General features: G+C 43.0%; 1 protein-coding gene across 4 annotated transcripts in view; it reads left to right on the top strand.

Annotated features, from left to right (window-relative positions):
* Window positions 1-13,134: 13,134 nt before the first annotated feature.
* FAM124B (family with sequence similarity 124 member B) overlaps window positions 13,135-23,898 on the top strand; it is a 91,162-nt gene continuing 80,398 nt past the window's right edge. For all 4 annotated transcript variants that reach the window (XM_034782185.1, XM_034782184.1, XM_034782186.1 and 1 more), the window contains exons 1-2: window positions 13,135-13,263; window positions 18,672-18,703. The gene's annotated coding sequence lies outside the window, so the exon portion shown is untranslated. The remainder of the gene's footprint in view (window positions 13,264-18,671; window positions 18,704-23,898) is intronic.

The following is a 23,898-nucleotide window of genomic DNA, read 5'->3' as shown; positions in this document are numbered from 1 at the left end:
AGTGAGCATCTAAGGACTCTTAGTGCTTTTTCTTTTTCAGTGTTGATATTTATTACTGTGGTATTTATTTTCCCCAGAGAGAAACATCAGGAGTTATTGTGAAAATAAGTGACAAAATTGCTTTACATTGGTGGGAACGCTACATGCTACTCTCTGTTATCAGTGCTTGACTTCTTGCCCCTCCATCTAAAGAAGAGCAGAGTGAGGTAACTAGCAAGCACCATGATATTCACATGGCACAAATAGTAGGTTTCAGTTTCCGCTGGGGCAGTGTTCTTCGTAATTTTTCAGATGCTTGACAGCTGGGGATGTAGAGGTAATGTCCTTCCACATTCCTCAAGTAATCCAATGCAAATTGGAGGTAGGGCAAGTAAGGATCCTCTTATTGGGCACAGCCCAGTGAGAGCTAAGGGAGTGTGGCTTGTGGCTGGCTACTTGGAGGTACAGAAAACTGGAGTTGGAGAGGATTGGCTTGTGTGGTTGCTGGGATAAGCAGCACCATCGTGTAGTTTGCACTCCTGACTCGTATTACTAGATCCAGCATTACTTGAAATTAGGGCTGTCAAGCAATTAAAAAAATTGTGATTAATCATACTGGTAAAGAATAATAGAATACCATTTATTTAAATATTTTTTGATGTTTTCTACATTTTCAAATATATTGATTTCAGTTACCACACAGTGCTCACTTTATATGATGATTTTTATTACAAATATTTGTACCGTAAAAAACAAAAGAAATAGGTTTTTTATTCACTTAATACAAGTACTGTAGTGCAATCTCTTTATCATGAAAGTTGAACTTACAAATGTAGAATTATGTACAAAAAACTGCGCTCAAAATAAAATATTGTAAAACTTTAGAGCCTACAAGTCCACTCAGTCCTACTTGTTCAGCCAATCGCTCAGACAAACAAGCTTGTTTAAATTTGCAGGAGATAATGCTGCCCACTTTTTGTTTACAATGTCAAATGAAAATGGCAACAGGTGTTTGCATGGCACTGTTGTAGTTGGCATTGCAAGATATTTACGTGACAGGTGCACTAAAGATTCATATGTCCTTCATGCTTCAACCGCCTTTCCAGAGGACATGTGTCCACACCGATGACAGGTTCTGCTCGATAACGATCCAGAGCAGTGCGGTCTGACACATGTTAACTGTCATCATCTGAATCACAGGCCACCAGCAGAAGGTTTATTTTCTTTTTGGTGAATCATTTCTGTAGTTTCCACATCGGAGTGTTGCTCTTTTAAGACTTCTGAAAACATGCTCGCGACCTCATCCCTTTCAGATTTTGGAAGGCCCTTCAGATTCTTAAACCTTGGGTTGAGTGCTGTAGCTATCTTTAGAAATCTCACATTGGTACCTTCTTTGTGTTTTGTCAAATCTGCTGTGAAAGTTTTCTTAAAACGAACAACGTGCTGGGTCATCATCCGAGATTGCTATAACAGGAGACATACAATTCTCCCCCAAGGAGTTTAGTTACAAATTTAATTAACACACATTTTTTTAACGAGCGTCATCCGCATGGAAGCATGTCCTCTGGAATAGTGGCCGAAGCATGAAGGGGCATACTAATGTTTAGCCTATCTGGCACGTAAATACCTTTCAATGCTGGCTACAAAAGTGCCATGCCAACACCTGTCCTCACTTTCAGGTGACATTGTAAATAAGAAGCGGGCAGCATTATGTCCCGTAAATGTAAACAAACTTGTTTGTTTGAGCGATTGGCTGAACAAGAAGTAGGATTGAATGGACTTGCAGACTCTAAAGTTTTACATTGTTTTGTTTTTTGAATGCTCTTATGTAACAAAAAAAATCTACATTTGTAAGTTGCACTTTCACAATAAAGAGATTGCATTACAGTTTATAATTTTTACAGTGCAAATATTTGTAATAAAAATAATATATAGTGAGTACTGTGCACTTTGTATTCTGTATTGTAATTGAAATCAATATATTTGAAAATGTAGAAAAACATCCAAAAATATTTAATAAATTTCTATTGGTATTCTACTGTTTAACAGTGCGATTAATTTTTTAATCACGATTAATTTTTTTTAGTTAATCGCTTGAGTTAACTGATTAATCGACAGCCCTACTTGAAATGGTAAGCACAGGAAGAAGTATTTTGGAAGGATGCAGTGTGGGGTTAGGAGGGGAGATGGTCCACAGGAGGCTCTCTCCTCATAGAGTGTTCTGCAGAATGAAAGATTTGGAAGGCCATTGACTTCCAACTTCTGTCCTTCAGTATACTGAACAACTTGATGGACCTAATGCACAAAATGCATTTAGTGTTTTGAATCTCTGCAAAGCAAATTCACTTCTGCCTTGGCCGTGTATCTACTCTGATAGAAATGAAAGTTAGCGAGAATTGGATAATGTAATTTTAGATGAGAATAGCTGCTGGACGCTTAACTAACACTGAACTTCGCACTCAGCACTGTAAGAAATGACTGTGAGAAAACAGCAACATGATGTCAATTCATGGTAAGTGGAGCATACAGTAGCTGACACATAGCAACATCCATAGAGCTGATGTAACCAGTCTATTTATGTTTGGTAGGTGCACTGAAGTTTGTTAAACAGGTTACAGAGACATGGTTCTAGATTTTTGGTCTAACCTATTTACGTGACAGAACTTGCTACTGCTAAACGACATTGCTGTCAACACAGCAATGTGAGCCAAGCTTACAAAGCAACTTCATTTCTTCCCAGGCCTCTCTTAGTGAGAATTCAGACCAGTGTTGATCCCTTGAAGCTAGTAACATTTAATGCCACTAGTGAGATAAAAGTTTGCAGGTCCATTTCTGGTGACAAAGTAGTACTGTGTACCTGAACTTGCTGCAGTGGTATTTTTATTGTTGATGCTTTATTATACAGTGGATAACTTAACTCATAACAACCATCCACCATGCAAAAAGCTCTTTCCATTACAAGCACAGCAAATGTTGAGACACTCCCCGATCACATTACTCTTCCCATTCAAAGCATACCCCCCAAACAATTAATTACCTGATTTAATTCACCTACGCATTAATTTACACTCTAACTTGAAGAGTCCTTAAAAGAAAGTGGCAAAGGGCATTTCCAAAGCTTCTGAAAAAGTGAAATTAAAACAACCAATAAACTGTGGTCCAGCTAGCTGACTTGCAGTAAGTTGTAGACACTCATATTACATTGTAGGTATGTGGCATTTAAGTGGTATTTACAAGTGACACCATATTTACAATGGAATAATAGAATAATCATTGTATCCATTGCTCATGGAGAATCCTACAGCAGGGTCAGTAGAAAAGTGCATTTTGGGATACCAAGTAAAACAACAACCAGTACGAAACTCTGTGGCTTAACACAGCATTGGTTATCCTCTGTGCTTGACGGTGGTGTACCATCATGTGCGAATGGTTTTATTTAGGGCTCTCTTCCCTTGACAAGTTGATTTACCACTTAGGCATCTCCAAATTTTCTATCAATGTTAGCATCAAGAGGTTTTGACTCTGCTCTAGAACTGGGCAGTCCTGAGTTACCAAAAAGTTCATATCCAGTAAGCTTAGTCAGATGGTCTCATTATTTATCCTGCTCTCTGCTTTTTTCCTGCTGCTCCCTATCCCCTTCCTATTTTGTTACTTCTGAACTTCACACTTTTCTAAGGGCTACTACATTAAAGCTCATTAAGGACTTCATAGTGGTGCACTATCCATTTCTCAACCCCAGTTCACCACTTGCCACATTTGTTACTTCCCCCTTCTTTCACCTGTTCCCCACTTCTTTTGACTTTTGTCTCCTGAGCTACATGCACAGAAGGGGAAATATAGTAGTAGAAAGGACACAGCTTTGTACTCTCCCAGTCCAATACCGATACAGTATCTGGAGTGATGTAGATTAGACATAGACTTCCTGTCATTGTATTTTTGAGAGGCAGAGATATACTTAATCCATTGGCTTAGCATGAGTCCAGAATTCCTGTCCTTACAGCTTCTACTCTTGTCTAATTGACTCCACTGACTTTCATTTTGTTTTGTCAATATTTGGGGTACCACCCTTGCTGCATTCCTTCTTTGTGTCACAACGTGGATTAGTTCGTGGTCAATAGCTCCTCCCTTTCTCCTATCTTTTATTTCTGTTACTGGTTTGTCTTGCTTTAAAATAAGGCACACGTGATTGTATCAAACCTTTTTCTTAGTTTCTTGCTCTGATCCAGACCCTTATTCAGACCTCATTTTCTAGATGCCCAACTTATCTCGCCTTTTAAAGGTCCCTGACTTTAAGAAAGTGCTGATCAGATGCCCTCTGAAGATCATGCTCTTTTAAAGTGTCTCAAATTGTGCACTCAAAATCACTAGTCACTTGAAACCCTTGGTAAATTGTGTATATTTCATGTATATTTCTCCATATGAAGTTGGTAAATTGATTCTCTTCAGGATCGCTTTTAATTAAATGGATTTGACATCTGCTTCACAAGTACAAATAATTGCTCAAAAAACAGCTTTTGTTTTGAAGACTCAGTGATGACCTTCTAATCAACTAGGGTAAGCAGTAAGTATAAATATGGAATAACCTTTGGCCTAATTTTTATTTCTTTTTTAGGAAAGATACTATTTCTAAACACCAGGCACAATTTATAATGACAGGTTCTTAAAAGGCCTGGTTCTTTGATACTTAACCTCATATATACTAACCCCATTGATGACAGGACCAACAGCTGCAGGATTGATCCTTTAAGGAAATGGTCACTATCCGCTCCTCCTGTCTATTCTGTTTAATTCCCAGCAGTTGATTTGTTATATCTAGAAACTCTTTGTGGTTGAGAGGAGGCAATATGGGTATGAAAACATGTAATCCCTCCAGAGAAAGTCAGGCTGTTGGTATTTTAAAACACTTACCTCTCCATTTTCAAAGCCTTGCATGGGCTTTCAGGCATCTCCTTCTCCAAGGCAAGGTGAGCAACGGAGCTAGAGTCCAAATAACTGATGTTTTCTCTGGCCGAGGGGAATTCAGTTAGAAGCTCTTAGCACTGCCATCCCCTGAATTTTTAAAATTTTGTCCATTCTACTTGTGAGCTCAGTGTAGAGGCCATACGTAACAGTGCAGGGGGTGGTACCACCAAGCAGCGTTGCCAAGGCCAATAGCTCAAGCTACAAGAAATTCTCAGTAGACTCAAGGGATTAATTTAAATGCCAGGAGGCTGCTTTTTTTTTTTTAAGAAAATAGTGCAGAGCAACCCCCACCCAATTTTTAAAAACATTTAGGAGGAATCCCTTTAACTTTCCTATCCCACCCCAACTCCACAGCGCTTGTGTGATCACTGCAAGATTGACAGTAAGCTAAATGAACACACAACCCAATGTAAAACACACCATGTACACTGTGAGGAAGGAGAAGCCATTCACCTTCTAACCTCAGGGTGTTGGGGAAAGAGCAGGCAGTCTTTACTGCTTTATAGTACCCCTTCCTCCTTCCAGTCTTGCATTTACCAGCCTCTTGTTTCACTCTTCTATCCCCTAACCTCCTGTTGTCTTTCCCCTCTCCCAGTGTCTGCCCCACAACTGCCTCTTCATTACAGCTGGCCAGGAATTTTCCCATGCAACATTTTTTCATCAGAAAATGCCAATTTGTTGAAATGGAAAGTATTAATGGGAAAGGGTCAGTTTGAATTAATCTCCCAATTTCAGGGAGGGGGGAAAAACTGAAGAAAAATTTCAAAATTGTCAATGTCCTATTGACACTTTCCAAATGATACATTTTGTTTTTCAGTTCGAATGAGCTCTTGTTTTGAAGTTTTAGTTAAACTAAAAACAAAGGCAAAAGCTTGAAATTCAAATGAAACATATTTTCCAGACTCTGTTTGTGAACATTTTTGAGATTTCAACTTCACCATGATTCAAGACACACATTTTTTTGTGGGATACGAAAACCATTTCCTGCCCAGCTGCAATCTCAGCTCCCCTGTTTCCTCTCTAGCTACTGGCCCACCTTTCCCCATTTCTCCCTCATCCTTGCCTACTTGCTGTCTTGCTTGCTTGGCAAGGTATGGAGAAGAGCAAGCAGCATGGGAAAGAGTCAGTCACTTTCTAGCACTGAACAAAGTACTTTGAATGAGAGAAAACGGTGTTAGCCCAACATCTATCCTCTCTTTGCTTCACTGAAGTGCTTCTCCCTACAAGGCTGCCACATATCATGCATCTCATGCAACATTGAGCATTTGGCCACCCTGTCACACGCTCTTGCATCTCAGTGGAGATGTGCATGTGGCTGCAGACATTTGCCTGCAGTCCTGCCTTTGCATTGCTAGAAGCTGTTGTGGTACCTGGTGAGCAGCCAGACTGGTATGTTCACTGTTCTCCCAGCTGGATAAGGGCAGAGAACAACCAACGGGAAGGCAGTAGCAGCAACTGGAAGTGGGGCTGGTTCTAGGGGACCATATGACTGTACCACTTGGCTTTTTTTATTCTGCTGATTGACGAAGAGAAGGTGGAAGCAGAAACCGCACAAGGTGAGGGATGTGATACCTGCACTGTGCTCCTTCAGGAGTACTAGTACTCCTACATGCCCCCCCCCAGGGGGGGTCCCCTGCACTCACTGGCCACCCCTCCTTTCCCTCTCCTGCCCCAATACCATCAAGCACCTGTCCTAGCTAGAGCTGCCAAGTCTTGTGCAGCTCTGTGCCCTACCCCTTGCCATTGCTTGGGGCAGGATGTGTTACATATAGATGCATATATATATATATAAACATCTGTAGCCCCTCCCCAGAAGTGTGGCTCAAGCCTCCATCCTGGTGCTTGCTAATCTGAGGGGCTTCCCCCGTCCTTGCTTGGTTTGGCTCGTGGGTTCTTTGTTGTGACATCTGGTGCTTCCAGCCAAGGCGACTCCTCTCTGTGCCTGGGACACAAGGGGTGCTGTCCCTTTTAAAATGACTGATACTGCTACTCTTAATGACCCAGTACACCAGAAACAAAATACACACCCCACCAAGCGAAGTGCCACGCTCAAAAACAACAATATAACAGAGGCTCTAGGGAAGGAAAGAGTTCTGGTTAACTAATAAATGATAAAACATTAATAGAACATGTTCCCCACCACCTTCTAACACTTCACAACTGTACCATCAGCCCCAGGACCCTCCCTGGCTCCTTCCCAGGCAGTCTGTCCCTGCCCAGACTCTTTGCAGACTGTGAAATGGTGTCAGGAGGCCCTGGAGCCATTATTTGTTGTAGTGCATAGGTTAAGTCTCTAGGTATGTCTACACAGCAATTAAACACCTGCAGCTGGCCTGGGTCAGCTGACTCGGGCTCACTGGGCTCAGGCGGCAGGGCTGTAAAATTGCTGTGTAGACATCCAGGCTCAGGTTGGAGCCGAGGCTCTGGGATTCTGTGAAGTGGGAGAGTCCCAGAGGCAGGCTCCAGCCTGAGCCCGAACTTTTACACAGCAATTTTTTGACCTGCAGTTCAAGCAGTAGTCACTGACCCAGGCCGGCCACGGCTGTGCTGTGGGTCTTTTGTTCCAGTGCAAACGTACCCTTAGAGGCTCAGTCCAGCGTTCCAGGAGGTGACAAACTCCAAAGGGGGTTACATATGCAGATTAATACACTAAATAATTGTCATAAAATGTCACACAAGTAGCAGAACAAAATTTGGCAGCTGGGCTACAAATTTCCTTACTACCCTCCTTCCTGGCTTCAGGCTACAACATTACAGTACACACCATCTTGGGATGTAGCCATCTTCGCTGCGGGCAACCTGCCTTCATACCCTTAGGAAACAATAACCACTTTTAGCGAGAGCAAGATATCACATGATGCCTGAAACTATTCCTGTGATCCTGTCCAGCTTAAATAACCTAGACACACAAACTGCGGGGGTCGTGATAGAATAGTGAGGGTCAAACAGGAGTAACAACAGATCAGGGCTTGGAGGAAGTCATTGCATGAGAGATTTACAAACTAAAGTCCAGATCTTCAATGGGATTATAGGCCTACCTCACATTGATTTCAATAGGAAGCAGATGTCTAAATATCTTTGAGGATCTCACCGTTAGTGACTCATTTCAGATGCCCAGTACCCCTACAGCTCCAGGTGAAGTGAATGGGAGCTGCAGGGGCTGAGCAACTCTGAAAATCAGGCCCTAGGTATGCATTGTTTAGTAGCAGTAAATTCCAGTTGAGATCCCTGCCTGGGGACTGCCCAACTTAGGTGCTGAATCAACACATGTGGGCTGGTCCTGCCATTTCTGTGGCTGTGCCAGCTCTGACCCTTGACAAAGAGGAGGTTACAGACAGACTTAGGACAGTGGGGCCCACAACCTGGATCGTTAATCAGTTGACTATGTTGACTCTCCCCCTTTACTAGCATGGTGAGCAGTGAAGAAGTGGAAGGATCAGAGAATGCCCTGTATCTCAGCCTATCCAAGGTGTGTAGATATTGCCTGATGACTGCACAGCCTACTGTCTTGCTTGAGCTGTGCTAAGTGTATGGCTGTTTTCATATCTGCTGTGCTTTTTACAAAAATGCAGTCTGATTCATACAGATCTTTCTCATAAGTGTCGTAGTTGGGCACAACTTTTTTGCACTGACATCTGCAAAAACTCCCTTTTTATTTTTGTAGTGCATTTCTGGAACTTCCACTAACACAGCACAACAGTCCGCAAATTTTGTCATCTCAAGTGTAATTACAACCCCCTTCTGCCAAGAAAAATTACTACATGACCATGGGCGGGGGTGAACCAGACTTTGGCTTCAGCCCCAGGCCCTAGCGAGTCCCAACCCACAGTTTGAAAACCTCAGTAGAGCATTGAACAGGACTGAGCTAGACCCTGATGCCCCCCCAGCCAGTGTTCCCATCTCCCATTGTCTCAGGGAAAGAGAGTTAACAGCTTTGGCTGCTGTCTCTAGTGTTACCCGTCCTCATGGGGCAGGGAAGTTCTTGCTGCAGAACTCCCATTGCTTCTCATCACAAGGGCTCAGTGAGAAAATCCCTGCTGGCACCCCATGCCAGAGAGCAGAAAAAAAGATGATGGGAAATCTAAACCAGGATATAAAGTAGAGAGGGAAAGTGGAAACAGAAGGAAGACCAAGGACAAGGGAGATGTAGAAGGTTACGTTCCATTATAGAATTGTTACATAGACAGATGCTGAAATCCCAGCTCTGCTTGGTCACGGCCACTAAGATTTGTGAGCTTCCCTTTCCTCTGACTGTACTTGTCAAGGGCATTCTGAAACTTGTAGTGTTGTGCCTCTCTCTTTTTTCCTTTATCCAGATCATTAGCATTTTGGCTCAGGCCCATCTGTACAGGAAGCCAGCTCTAACCTGGAGCTTCTACCTGTACAGTCTGCCCTCTGCTTCCTGAGAGACAATACACAGAGTGAACACAGAGCTATGATCAAACATATGGCTTTTTTATACACTCATGGAGGTGAGGAGAAGAGACCTCATGTGGCTAGAGAACTGCAGCATGGCAGCAGGATTCTAGAGAAAAGGGTGAGTTGTGTAATCAATCCTTGAAGTAGGAACTAAAAGATGGAGAATTAATTTTGATGCTGAGACAGTTGAGAGAGTAAGCACAGGGATTTCAAGCAATGGAGTAATGTGACTACAAACAAAGTGGCTGAAACTTTTTTAGATGGTCTCCCTGGATTTCTTTCATAGTTTAGCGCTATTTTCCATTCATCCTTTTGTACCCATTTCTCTGTTGAACATTCATTTTTCTTAAAGCTTGCTCTTTAAACTCTGCACAATAAATTAATACTCAGCTGTGCTGTTAGATACATAAGTGCTTCTTGCTTCACTTGCTGTGAGTTTCAACTCATTTTCACCTCTCAATAGAATTTGAAACAGGTGTTTGTTTCAGTGACCACTGTATTGTTGAACAGGGTTCCCCAGCCAGGCCAATACTGAGGTAAATGGAATGTACTGTATGAGTGGGAAAGAGCAGAGTCACTTTAGAAGTGTAAAAATGCTTAGCGCATAGAATCATCAGACATGACTTGCCTTGTGCAGTAATAAAACTGAATTTGCCCCTCCTGCTATCTTTGCAGAATTACTTTACACTTCATATGTTTTGCATCTTCCAAGCACTGTACTAATGCTCATCTTCCCAACTCCCTCATGTGACGGGTAGGCAATGTAGTGTGTTACAAACTGTGTTGAAATTACAAGCACTCACGAGAGAGAGAGAGAGAGAGAGAGAGAGTGTGTGTGTGTGTGTGTGTGTGTGTGTAATGGGTGGTTGTGTTTTAGGGAGGGATAGCTCAGTGGTTTGAGCGTTGGCCTGCTAAACCCAGGGCTGTGAGTTCTATCCTTCAGGGGGCCATTTAGGGATCTGGGGGGACAATCTGTCTGGGAATTGGTCCTGCTTTGAGCAGGGGTTTGGACTAGATGACCTCCTGAGGTCCCTTCCCACCCTGATATTCTATGATTTCTGGGTTCTAAGGAATAAAGTAGTAGTATGCTGCAACCTTTCAGAAAGAGTATACATGTTCCTTTTTTTTCTAACTTTCCATGTATGCCATGAATAGAACGGGTACGTGGCATTACCTTTCATTTTTCAAATGAAAAAACAGAGGCAGATCTTAAGCCCCGTCCCCAACACAATACAATAAGCTAGTGACAGTGGCAGAATTGGGAGGTGGGGGAGGGATAGCTCAGTAGTTTGAGCATTGGCCTGCTAAACCCAGGGTTGTGAGTTCAATCCTTGAGGGGGCCACTTGGGGATCTGGGGCAAAATCAGTACTTGGTCCTGCTAGTGAAGGCAGGGGGCTGGACTCGATGACCTTTCAAGGTCCCTTCCAGTTCTAGGAGATGGGATATCTCCATTAATTAAATTTAATTAGAATTAATCAGTCCATAGCTGCTGGTCCTGTGTTCAGTCCACAAGGCCACATTTGTTTCCTTATCAGTGAAGTGCCTACTTCGGATAATCAGGAGTAGATTAAAGGAGAATCCTTGGATCAAGGCCTTGTGCTCAGAGGGGATCTGAATGTAGCAGTGAATTGGAGGGAGAGCAGCAGGTGCAAATGCCTGTTGTTCACTGTCTGCTGGGCTAGGCTCTGTTGCCTTGGCTGGATAGGGAACAAGAACTCAAGTGAAAGGAATACAACTGTCCCCCCAGGGAAGTGCTGGGAGGAAAAGTCTGCAGGAGGGATGGGATGGGATGGGCTGGGAGGAAATGTTTTGTGTGTTCTGGAGATGTGGGTTAAGTTCAAAAGTGATGGGTTCTCTTTAGCCTTAATCCTCCCTACATCAGTGTGAATTTCTATAGATCAGAAATGTCTCTTGGCAGTGATCATGGGCAAGTTTTTAGCTGAGTTGAAGTGGCATTCAGTGCTGTGCATAACAGCACAGGATCAGATTCTGATCTGCTGTAAATCCAGAATAAAGGCATCAGCTTTACTGAAGTTACCCCAGTGTAACTCTGCTCCGAATCTGGCACTTCAGTCGTGGCCAAGAAAAATTTACAACAGAAGTCAGGTATCAAAATTCCAGGTGTAAATGTTGCTGGCCTCGCATGGTACTTTGGCTAGGATTTTTACTTTGGAGCAGGGGGTCTGAAACATTTTTCATAGCGTGGGCCACCTCTTATGGTAGTATAACCTAGTGGATAGGGCTCTGATCTGGGGCTCAGGAGCTGTGGGTCCAATTCTGGTTCAGCCATTGGCCTGCTAGGTGATCTTGGGCAAATGATTACATTGCTGTGCGTCAATTTTCCCATCAATTAAAAAAGGGGATAATAATATTGACCTTGGAAAAGGGCTTTGAGATCTAAAGATAAAAAGTGCTAAATTAGCAGTATTTATTTATTTATTTATTTATTATTAATGGAATATCCCATAACCAACTTCCCTTCTCACATACTTTTGGATAACAGCCCTGTAGCAACCACAGCAATTGCATTAGTATTAGAGCTGATCAAATCCCCGAAAGTTTTCCCAGGAGAAATTACAGTTGAAAAATCTACATGTTTGAAATTTTTCAATTGCAAAATTTGGGTTTCCTGTGGGAAGCTTTGAACTGATTTGAAACTATCAGTTGTTTAATTTGGTTTAAAATGTCATTTTGTTTGGTTCTTCAATTAATCCCCTCCCTCCCCCAGATTTTTGTTTTAAATCAACATTTTGACTTACTGGTAAAAGTTTCATTATTATTATTATTATTTAAACCAAAACATCCAAACAACATGACATTTTAAGTGTAAAAGAAATAACATTTTGGTTTGGAAATTTCCTGTGAGAGAACCAACTATTTTGTCTGAATTGATACTGTCCAGGGGAAAACTTTGGTTTCCACACAATTGTTTTTTGCAGTGGGAAAACTTTCCTCATGAAATACTAGAGAGACAAGGTGGGTGAGGTAATGTGTTTTATATTGGACAACTTCTATTGGTGAGAGAGACAACTGTCAAGCTTACACAGAGACCTAAAGAGGAGCTGTGTGTGGATTGAAAGTTGGTCTCTCTCACCAACAGAAGTTGGTCCAATAAAAGACATTACCTCACCCACTTTGTCTCTCTAATATCCTGGGATCGACACGGCTACAGCTACACTGCATCCAGACGAAGAATGTCGACCAGTTTTATTTAATGTTAGGAAAGTTTAAATGTGTGGGTAGCTGTCTTTAATACAGTGTGATAGCTGGAAAGGAAAAGAAGCTTGCACCACTCGGCCAGGCAGCTCTGCAGGTGGTCTGCGGCTCACTGTGGTGGTCCATATACCACAGTTAGGGAGTCTCTGGTTTGGAGCCAGGATGAGATAATTTAAGGGGAGAGTGCTGGCCTGGTGGATTTAGCTGGCTGGATATCTTCCTCCCACTTCTTTCCCCCCCCCCCCCCCAATCTCCCCTTCCTATGGCTTATAAATTGACTATAAAATGTCCTTGATTTGGTTGCAATGTTTTGTTTCTCAAGTCGCTCCCCTGCTTCTTCCCCTTGGTAAGTCACACATGCACCCTCCCGCCTTTCCTGTTCTCTCCCTGCAGGTATCTGCAGCTGCTGTCCCAGACTAGGATTTATAGTCCTCTGGGATGATCTCTGGACCAAGCTTCTAGCTAGCAGCTGCTGGCTAGGGCAGGGGAGGAGCGAGTTGAGTGGAGAGGAGGGAGGCGTGTGGTGCAGCAGGCTGGAGTGTGACTGGCAAGTCCGGGCGGGATAGCGAGGGTCTTGCTGGCTCAGAGCACTGCACTGAGAGCTGCTCTCTAGATGACATGCTGCTGTGAAAGAACATCCTCCTGCTGCAGCATGAGTGCCTGGGCTCAGGGGAGGATACTGCAGGGTAGGTGGGGGCTGCTGCTCTTGTGTCCGGGGAGGCCGTGGGGTGTAAGCTGGTTACTAATGGGTTTGTTGTTTGGTATCTAGGTGGCAGAGCTCAGACAGTCCTTTCTCTCTGACACTCACTCCTGCTGCTGGCGCCGCTTTACATAACATAAGAATGGACACGCTGGGTCAGACCAATGCTCCATCTCGTCCAGTATCCTGCCTTCTGACAGTGGCTGGTGCCAAGTGCTTCAGAGGGACTGTACAGAACAGGACAATTATCTAGTGATCAATAATCTAGTGTGGTCCAGCCCCAGCTTCTGGCAGGCAGAGGTTTGGAAGTGGGCAGAGATGAGTGCTGTGTGTGTACGCAGTATTGTAGAACAATGATTTCATGCCAGTGTGAGTTTAACTCTCTGTACTTGAGTTTCTTTCTTTGCAGAGGGGTGGGTCTAGTGGGTGCTTGGTAGAACCAGGGAAGGGGAAATGGATGCAGGACTGGCTGTGGAGATGGAGTGGAGTCCCTGCAGTAGTGGAGCTGACTTTCTAAAGCTTCCCCAGCCTCTTTTATCCCTTTGCTACTAGACTGACAGACCTGGGAGCGGGTGGGAGGAATGGAGGCTTTGTCAGACAGTCAATTCTTCAGGGCCGGAATCTTGCCTTGTTCTGTAAAGTGCCATGTTCAGTTCTGGCACTCTGTAAACAATGACTGTCGGGGGTGGGATGGGGGAGAATCACTAGAACACTTCTATTACTAAAACTGACAAGTATCTGGTGGCTGATGCCGGTTCTGAATTGGTCAGAAAATATTCACAGACCAAGTCCTAGCCCAGCCCATGAATCTTGTGCGGTGGGGACTTGGAAAGCAAAGAGTTTAAAATGTCAGACCCAATGCAACAGGCATGCTATTGTATTCCTCCCAGGAAGGGGGCATTCAAATGGCTACGTAGATTTGCTGTGGGATCGTGTTTCCTCTTCGCCACTTTTAAAATAAAGTTTATTTTAGAGTGTGTAAGTGTGTGTGTAAGTGTAACCCAACCCCACTGGAACTACCTGGATGTGATCCCACTGTTGAGAGAAATCTGAGCACACACACAATCTTTCCCAGCTTCTTCAGGTTTTACTTTTTAATCAATGAGTAATAATTGTCTTTATTTAAAAACACCTACTTTCTCTGTTTCACCCACTTCTCTAATACTTCAAAATGTAAGGACATTTTTGGTGTTGGGGAAAACTCTTTGTTCCTGTGGGATCAACTAACTGGCTAAGAACATAAGAGGTTACCGTGGTAACTTATGCTTATTCATTTCCTTTCTGGGGTATTTGAGAAATGTGCCCTTTTGACTTGTGTTAAACTTCCCTTACTCTAGTGCTTCTCTCCTCTCAGCCCTGCCCTGCAATCTGAAGGTAAATGTAAAAACAAGTGATAGGGCTCATCATTGATTGTTTTGGCATTGCTCTTGATTGTGAGAATGAGATACATATTGGAAGCCAGTGAAACCAATTAGTTTGCCTGTTGCTGTTCTTGCTGATGTCAAATGCATAGTGCGGTTTTGATGAATCCAATAGAAAAACAGTCTATGTTGCTTGAAAGAGAAGTGAGCTTTATGGTTAAACAACAAAACCAATGTGGGGAGAGGACTTTATTAACCATGTGTTAAATTAACAAATTATAAAGCACTGTTTGCAATATAAGCATGTAGCCGACACTGTATGTACAAAATGTCATGGCAAAACTAGTGTTAAACTTAATTGCTATGCAGTTGTAGAATGAGCTATTTATAGGGCTAAACCCTGTCATGATCTATAGAATCACAGACCTTCTTATACAGAAGGTATTTATTAAAGAAAGCAGCTAAAACTAGAGACCCAAACAGGCTTCCACAAAGCTTGAGTTCCCACATTGTTTACCAATCACCACACTTTGGAACTCTGTCCAGCACACAGACATCTAGTGGCTGAATAATATACTACAAATAGACATTGCATTTCAAGCCCTCTCCTTCATGAGTGCAGGAAGCCCTGTCTGCAGTAGAATCCCTGTTGAGGAAGAGGGAGAGGAAGGATTTCAGGAGCTTGTGCAGGGACTGCAGAACCCAGCTCCCAAGGGGCTGTTACCGAGGCTGACCATAGTACCTCAGGGATGAGGCAAGTGTATCCAGTCCTCAGGCTGGAGTAATGGCTACAGAGACGTTCTGTTCTTGCTCTGTAGACTGTTGAGAGGGTCTCCAGCCCAGGTGTTTGGGCTGGTGTCTGGAAACAAGATTTGCCCCTAAAATTAATTAAAAAAAAAAAAAAAAAATCCCCCGACTCCTACACTCATATGTGTGCATGGACTTAGTGTTGCTCAGAGTAATATGGACTCAGCTGTGAGTTTGAGCCGCGTACAGAGTAGGACCCTAACCATCCTAAGGAACCATTGGTGCCCATAAAATGTGCTGAGGGAGTCAAGGATACATTTGTTTAACTGATTCCAGAGGAAGCAAGTAATTACTTCAGAGCTACATGTTAACTCTGCAATAATGGGCTCTTCCTCTGAGGAAGGCATTTGCCTATAAAAGAATATATACTTTTGTGGGGTTATTTCTCAGTGGAAATGTTTCACAATGGACTTTTATTAAAATGCTTATATTCAGCTCACTTCCCCCTTACATAAACCCTGTGTCCTAAGACAAGGGAGGGTGAACAGGATGACCACATGGGCAGCTCTCTTCTGTGGAAAAAATGTTGCTAGTGCTGTGGACATTGCACATGTTATGGTGACTTGTTTTCTTCCCGTAAAGAAAAGGTGCATCTTCCTGTTGGGAGCATATCGTCATTCTTTGTTTCCTCCTATCCATGCAAGTTCAACATGTGTTTTTCTTCTTGCTAAAACCCAGTGTAATGTCCAATCGTATCCATTGTGAATACCTTAGACACCTTTTGAGGGGCTCAACGTACTTCACCTAAGTTATGATGATGACAATTTTTCATTATTTGTATTACAGTAATGCCTAAAGGGCCCAATCAGGGACCCAGGCCCCATTGTGCTAGGCACTGTCCACACATGTAATAACAAGAGGATCCCAGCCCCATAGAGCTTATAATCTTAGCATATGATAAGACACAAAGAGGCTACAACTAAATGGGGGTAAGGACAAGCTAACAGTGAAATGTTCACACTTAATATAACTAGCAGCAGTTGAAGCACACTACCAGCAGGCTCAGATTCACCTGCTCTGAGATACAGGACAAGTGTGCTAGACTCTGAGCTGCACTACATGTGCTTACTGATAGAATTCAAGAGTGAAACTGAGTTGCTCACATGAATCAGTTGTTTTTTCATTAGTTCATGTTATTTCTCTTGAGCCTGTCAATCAGGACAGTGAGTAATCAGACACCTGCTCTTCAGTAATAATTACTATAAAAGAATTGGCAAGGCACCACGCTGCGTTCTCTGTGTTTATATCAGGCTTATTAATCAGATCAGTTGAAGCATTTGGTTCCGGCCTAACAACATTCCATGACTTTGCTCCATGCTTCCAGAGTTTCTGTGCTGTCCTGTAATTTGTTGCGAGGCCAGTTCTGCCTTTGGATACAGGAGCACAGCTCTCATTAACTCCAGTGGGAGCAGTGCCCAGGTAGCTTAAGTATGTTGGTCTGAGATGTTAGAATGGGCTTCTCCAAAGAAATTGCCCGCCTGCCTGCCTGAAAATTCCCTTGTGTGAAGAGAAACATGTTTCAGAGGATCAGTCTGATGACTAGATTAGGGCTAGGCCTCCCCGTAATGTGTTAGAACTTGTAAGAAGGTAGAAAAGCTACAGAAAGGGTTTCTTTCTTGGGGGACTAGGCATGCGCCAAGCTCTGCAAATACATCCCTATCCCTCAGTTCAAAGGCGGCCACCACTATCATGTCCGAGGATTGTTCTTCCCTGCCAACTGTGGGGCCATTGCTGTCTACAGTGCCCTGGCAGCATGACTCCAATGGAGTCGTGCTTTCAGGGTTTCTTTCGTTTACAGCAGTCCCATCCATGAGGGGACGTTCCAATGGGGGGAGGGTGTCTGCCGAAAGTTAACACAGCTTGTGGATGAAGGATGATCTTGTGTTTAAGGCATTCAACTGAGTCTGGGAATCCATTCCTGTCTCTGTCACAGATTTCCTGTGTGACCTTACGCAAGTCACTTAATTTCTTTCAGTTTACTATCTGTAAACAGGGTTAGTTGTACTTACCTAGCTCAAAGGGGTGTTGGGAGATTGATGTTTGTGAGGTGCTCAGCTCACTGCGGGGGACATATAAGTACTTTGATGGAATATTTTGCAGTGGAGTTCCTACTGGGCGCCATGCTTTGGTCAAGGGAGGGAGGTGCCACTGAGGCTTCTGTCTGCCTCTCTCCTTATTCTTAAATCCATACGTGGAGGGTTCTAGGGAAATGATCTCCCCAGTAGCAGTTCTGTGGAAGTGCTTTGGGTTAATTGCCAGTCTAAGGTAGTGTCCTTTCTCTGCTTTCAATCAGAAGTTCTGAGAGAGAGCCTCATGAATGTTTGTGAGGAGAAATGTAGGTGGATATTTTGTGTATTGCAACAAAAACTGTAAAATGTGCATTCCCAACCGCCATCCCCTGGGAATCTGTTTTACTGATCCCACTTGTTTAATATTAAAGATTTTAGTATTAGGAAATGAGTAGTGTGAGAGGTCAAGTTACTTAAACTTAAAATGTCAGAGCAAGTTGGTAGTAGATTGGAAATAGAATCCAGGAGTCCTAAATCTCAGTCCCATGCTCTCACTACAGGACATTCTGCCCTGATTAATTATTATTATTATTATACTACATTCATTCACTGACCTTATTTATACCCTTCCATAGCTGCTAATGGATGAGAAATTTTGAAACTCAATTAGAAGTGTTCACATTAATTGATTTAATTGGTGAAGATATTTTGCACCTGCTGTGACCTTCTTCCCTGGATGAAATTGCAGAAGCTTGGTAACCTTTCTGAGACAAAGCACATAGTTGTATTGGCAGAAAACACTATTTCCAAGGTGCATAATGAACTTGGACCAGGATTAGGGAAGTGAAAGCAAGAGGTAACAACAGACATTAAAAATGGAGTCACACCAAAAACAAAGTGTTTCAAGCTCAGTGCATTCCAACAGTTCATCTGCAGCTGTGTGACGTGACTGCGGTTGGGAAGCTTCAGACTGTAGAAGGCTTCAGAAGGGAGCATTTGACACTGAGGGCAGATTTTACTTTCCAAAACTGAATATTGCATGAAAAATTGAAGGCAAGCAAGAACAGTGGTATCTCAAGAGTATAATGGAAGTGATCAATTTTAATAGTGAAGATAACTATTGACTCATTCAGCTGTAATTCGTAGTTTGTAGAAGCTTTTAATTTCAAACACAATATTGGGCAAAATAGCATTGACACTTAATTTTGTTTTCACAGATCTCACTGCATTGGAATGTGATCAACCAGCAGTAAGTAACTTTCCCCCTCTAGACAATGCACTTGTTTATTAAATAAATTTTAAAACAGTGTGTGGGGTGAAGGGGCAAGGAGGATAGTGCTAATTCAGTTCTTCCAAGATGAACTTTCTAAGAACCTTGCTGTACTTACTTGGGCTTTTTCCCTGCTGAGGACTGCACCCTACCAAAGACTAATACCATTTAAGTCTTCTAATGAGCTTCAATATATGGGTCTAATCCTCAACTGCGCAAAACACTCAAGGCCGCCCAGAGGATTCAGGGGGTCTGGACAAAGCAATTTCAGGGGCCCATTCAATTAAAAAAAAGTTGCAATATTATAGTAACATGTATTTGGAAATGTAAAAAATAGCCAGTGAAATACATTCAAAAATTATTTTTTAATAATTTGAAAATACATGAAATACATTATTTAAAAACATTAAACCTTAGTGGAGCATTTGGTCACTTCCTGGAGAAAGGGATGTTGAAGTTAAGTACCTAATCAAGAGACACTTAAAGGACAATGAATCTTGGAATGCTCCAATCCACATAAGAAGTCTACTTGAGGACATTCAAGATAGCATGTAAACAATGGATGCTACCTGTAAAAACTGTGAGTCATGCATGGACATGTGACTTGCCCAGGTAACTCCTAAACTTCATCTTGGAGCTGGACTGTGTATAGGAGTGAGGAGAGGGTCTCCACCCACAAGAAAAAGTCTATTTAAACCCCTGGGAGACCCCTCCATGGTGGTCTTCAGCTGGCTAAAGAGAGAGCCTCCCTACCCCCCAGGATACTTGAAAAAAACTAGAACAAAGGGCAGTGTGCAAAGGGTATGAGTGATTGCTGGACCCAAGCTAAAAGGAGATTAGTCTGTAAAAGGGAGCATTCTGGAACTGGTGAGGATCTTATCTGTATTCAGTTTGATTAGACCCAGATTTGTGCATTTTATTTTATTTGGCTTGGTGACTTATTTTGTTCAGTCTGTTCCTACTTGGAATCACTTAAATCCTACTTTCTGTATTTAATAAAATCACTTTTTACTTATTAATTAACTCAGAGTATGTATTAATACCTGGGGGAGCAAACAGCTGTGCATATCTCTCTATCAGTGTTATAGAGGGCAAACAATTTACGAGTTTACCCTGTATAAGCTTTATACAGGGTAAAATGGATTTATTTGGGTTTAGACCCCATTGGGAGTTGGTCATCTGAGGCAGGAACACTTCTGTTAGCTGCTTTCAGGTAAACCTGCAGCTTTGGGGCAAGTAATTCAGACCCTGGGTCTTTGTTGGAACAGACGGAAGTGTCTGGCTCAGCAAGACAGGGTGCTGGGGTCCTGAGCTGGCAGGGAAAGCAGGGCTAGAAGTAATGTCTGGGCATATCAGGTGGGTGGCAGCTCCCAGGGGGTTTGTGTGATCCAAACCATCACAGGTAGTTAATTGAAAAATTATGTACCCCCGCCCCTCCCCTCTCTCGGAGCCTCAGCACGCCGCATCCAGGAGCTGCCCTCGACAGCGCTGCAGTGGCGTGGCTCCGGCGGGACCTGAGCTCTTGCTGCTTGGCCGGAGTTCGCAGCCCCGCACCCTTGCCACGCGGCTCTGAGCAACAGGAGCTCAGGTCCCGCCGGAACCACGCAGCTGCAGCGCTGTCCAGGGCCATTCCTGGACGCGGCGCGGGGGGTATGGGGGTAGGCGGGAGCGGGGCCTGGGGCAAATTGCCCCACTTGGCCTCCCTCTCCCTCTCCCCCCCCCCCCGCCCCCCAGGCGGCCCTGAAAACACCTATTGGAAACAATGGGAATTCAGCACAAGTCAGAACTGCTGGATTCATCTGTGGATTCTTAGCAGGGAGATGTGTGTTAATAATTCCTAGGAGGGAATGTGCTACGAGGGGAGCTGGTAATTACAGTAGTCAGAAAACTGGCAAAACTTCACTAAAAAGTGAATGTAAAAAAAAAAAAAAAAAAAACCCTAAACCGAGTCCATCTTAATCCAGTGTCTGAACAGAAACCTATGTGAAGCATCAAGGCTTGATTCTCCATTGCTTTGCACCTTGTCTAGTCACTCAAAGTGGGTGTAAAATACTACCCAAATCAGAAGAGCAACATTTTAGACTCAATCCTTCAAATGAAAATGACCCAATAAAGTGCAGGGCAACAAAGAGTCAGGCCTTCAGTTTCTTACTAGGAACTGGCAAAGAACCATTATAGAGAATTAACCTATTTTAAGGGTTAGAAAGCACATTCTTAAATCAATGTGCTGTTGTGCTTTGAGCATTCAGCTCACTAGTTGTAATGGGAATTGTGCAGAACTCAGCATATACCCCAGGAATGGTAATGCCTTCTTTTTGCCATTATCTTCACTATGGTAGTTTCTTCCTCTTTTTAATCATAATGATGTAATATTCACATTACAGTAGCACCCAAAGGCCCCAACCATGACCCCATGGTGTTAGGTACTATATGAAAAGAGAGGTAGCCATGGTGCCTGCTTGGAGCTTTTTACTGCCTGCTATTGTGTTGGCCATCCAATGTGAATTTCTTTGGTTTTACAGCATTTGACATTAGGCCAACTCTTTAACGGTCAGCAAACTACTAAAGTATCAAGAAACAGTGAGACAGAGGGAATAACACAGTGCCAGCTGTGTTGTAAATTCTCTATTGGACAGGCTGCCAGACCCTCCTTTCCACTTGGACAAAAAGTGGACTTAGTTATGCACAGTCACAAGTGCAGCATAAAGCAAGATCTGGCTGCTTTTCACATACATTTTCTAACGCACGGAGTGCCTAATGCTTGCACAGGGCTCCCAGGATCAGGCCAATCATCCTGTGTCATGAGTCCAATTGCTACAAATGGTTATTTCTAACATGGTCTGTTGGCCAGAAGTGGTGAACTCCAGGTTTCTGAGTTTGCAACTTCTACTCAGTGTGGAACAAGTCATCCCAAACATTTTACACAGCAGTATAATATATTGTACCAGTTCCACCATGTAAAGCTGGAAGATCACTGTCCCTGTTTTTATGTATTCTGTCCTCTGCCCAAACCTTTCTGGAATGTCGTGCACTAAATAATCTCAGGGGTTTTGCTGTGTCTGCTGCAGAAGCCATTGTAGGACCCTGCAAGTCACTCCCCCAGATGCTAATATTCAATGCTTTTCTTGTGTTTTCTGGTTAGAAGCTGCCCCTTTTAAAATCCCCCTAGAGGGGGTTAATAATCTCTGCAGCTTCTCCCTCATGATGTTGGCTGGCAAGTTAATCAGTGACAAGATCTTAAACTCCCACATAATGTAGGATCCATGCCTGTTTTTTTAAATTAGAATTATAGGTGTATTATTCACTATCTGGAGGAGTTGCCTTGAGGAAGGGGAGTAATCTGGAGTCTCACACAGCATGGATCTCAATTGTTGCTTAAAGTGAAGACTAGATTCATTGGCGAGCGTGCCATCTCCTGGTGACTTGCTCTTATTAACACTTTTTAGGGTGCTGTTTATTTCAACTTCAGTTTATCGGCCTCTTCCAGACCGGAGGGAAAACTCCGTGTGGCTCGAAAGCTGGTCCCTTCCACCAACAGAAGTTGGGCCCATAAAAGATATTATCTCATCCACCTTTTCTCTCTCATTGGCTTTTTAAGCATTTCTCTGTAAATCACCTTCAATATAATTAAATTTAGACGCATTAAATAATCCATGAGACCCTGCATGCTGCTACTTGATTTAGATCTGGTTTGTTCCTGGAAGATTTTAAATTGTGGTGTGATTTCTGTAAATTACCAAAGCTAAAATTTTCAAACATAAGTGAGTGCCTGAAATTAGGCACCTAAATCATATTTAAGTAGTCTTATTTTCAGAGGTGCTGATCATCCGCAGCTCCAGCTGGCTTCAGTCAGAGAAGCAATTGCTTAGAATCTCTGAGAAACAAGCCATTGTTTAGTTGCTTAAATATACGGATGTTGGTGTTTTGGTTGCAATCCTGCAAGTAGATTTGCCAATGCAGATCCTTAGGCCAGCACAGCATCCCATTAAAGTCAGTTAGACTCTGTTGGCATAAAGATCTGACCCCAGTTGTGTAAAGAGCTCAGCTCTCATTTAAACACCAAATAAAGGCAGTGCGATTTCCAAACTGCTCTGCATTCAGAACTCCCATTGTTTTCAGCTGGGGATGTGGGTATGGGATTCTCCATTGTTCTCAATGGGAGCTCCTGAGTTCTTGTGAAGATCTGGCCACTAGAGGCTAATTTCAGTACCACTAATTTCTCTCCAGAAAGAGAGGTGCACTTAAAGGGTTAACACAGCCAGTAGGAAGTGTCTAGAGGACGGAAAATTAAAATTGAGTTTGTTTTTCCCTACTGATTCTGATTTAGTTTGTTTACATTTAGCTATTGAATATAAGTGAATTTTTCACTTTAGTTTGGAGTCTTTTTCCCTGCCAGGTCCCTGTGCATTAGCCAAGTCTGCAGATACCTCAAAGGAACATTGATTTGTTTGTGTTAATAAAAAATAAAAAAAAAAAAAACCCACCCTGTTTCCACTAGAAATTTTGGAGACATTCTTGGAGCCATTTCTGTTGGCTTCAGGTCTGGAGAAGCTTGTTTTAGGGCAGACCTGGCCTTTTGCATTTGTCTTCTAGGTGGCCAGGAGCATGGCGTGCCCCTGCACGGGTGCTCTGGGGAACAGGGCACAGGAAGCACGTGCGGTGGTGTCAGCTGCAGTCACGCTCTTGGCAAGTTCTAGTCACTCCAACATGGATGTGGCAAAGTTAATGGCCTTGCCACCATCTCTGCACCAGCCAACAAAGTTGGCAAACCCTGGTGTGTTCCCACAAGGGTATAGCAGCAGCTGCCCTGTCCCTGCACATCAGGAAGATACAGGGATATTTTCAGTTTTTTTCCTTTTACCCTGACATCTTAGTTTTTTATTGATGTAAAGATATTTTTCTAATGGTACCATTTTATTTTTTTTAATTTATTTTTCTTCTTCGTAACAAAAATCTTTAGTCTCCAAGTCAATGAGCAGGAGCTGGACACAAAGTCCTACTCCATCCTATTACCCCCCACAATAGTAGATCTGGAACTGATAGTTCCCTTTCAGATGTCCGCCATTTGTACTAAAGAGATATTATAATTATAGTGTATAATACCCAGCTATGACATAGCACTTTTCATGTGTAGATCTCAAAGCACATTACAAAGAAGATTACTACCATTTTAC

This window comes from Trachemys scripta, chromosome 9 (assembly GCF_013100865.1).
Source record: "Trachemys scripta elegans isolate TJP31775 chromosome 9, CAS_Tse_1.0, whole genome shotgun sequence".
NCBI lineage: Eukaryota > Metazoa > Chordata > Testudines > Emydidae > Trachemys > Trachemys scripta.
Note: the sequence above shows the minus strand (reverse complement) of the source record. Positions and strands in the feature narration are given on the sequence as shown.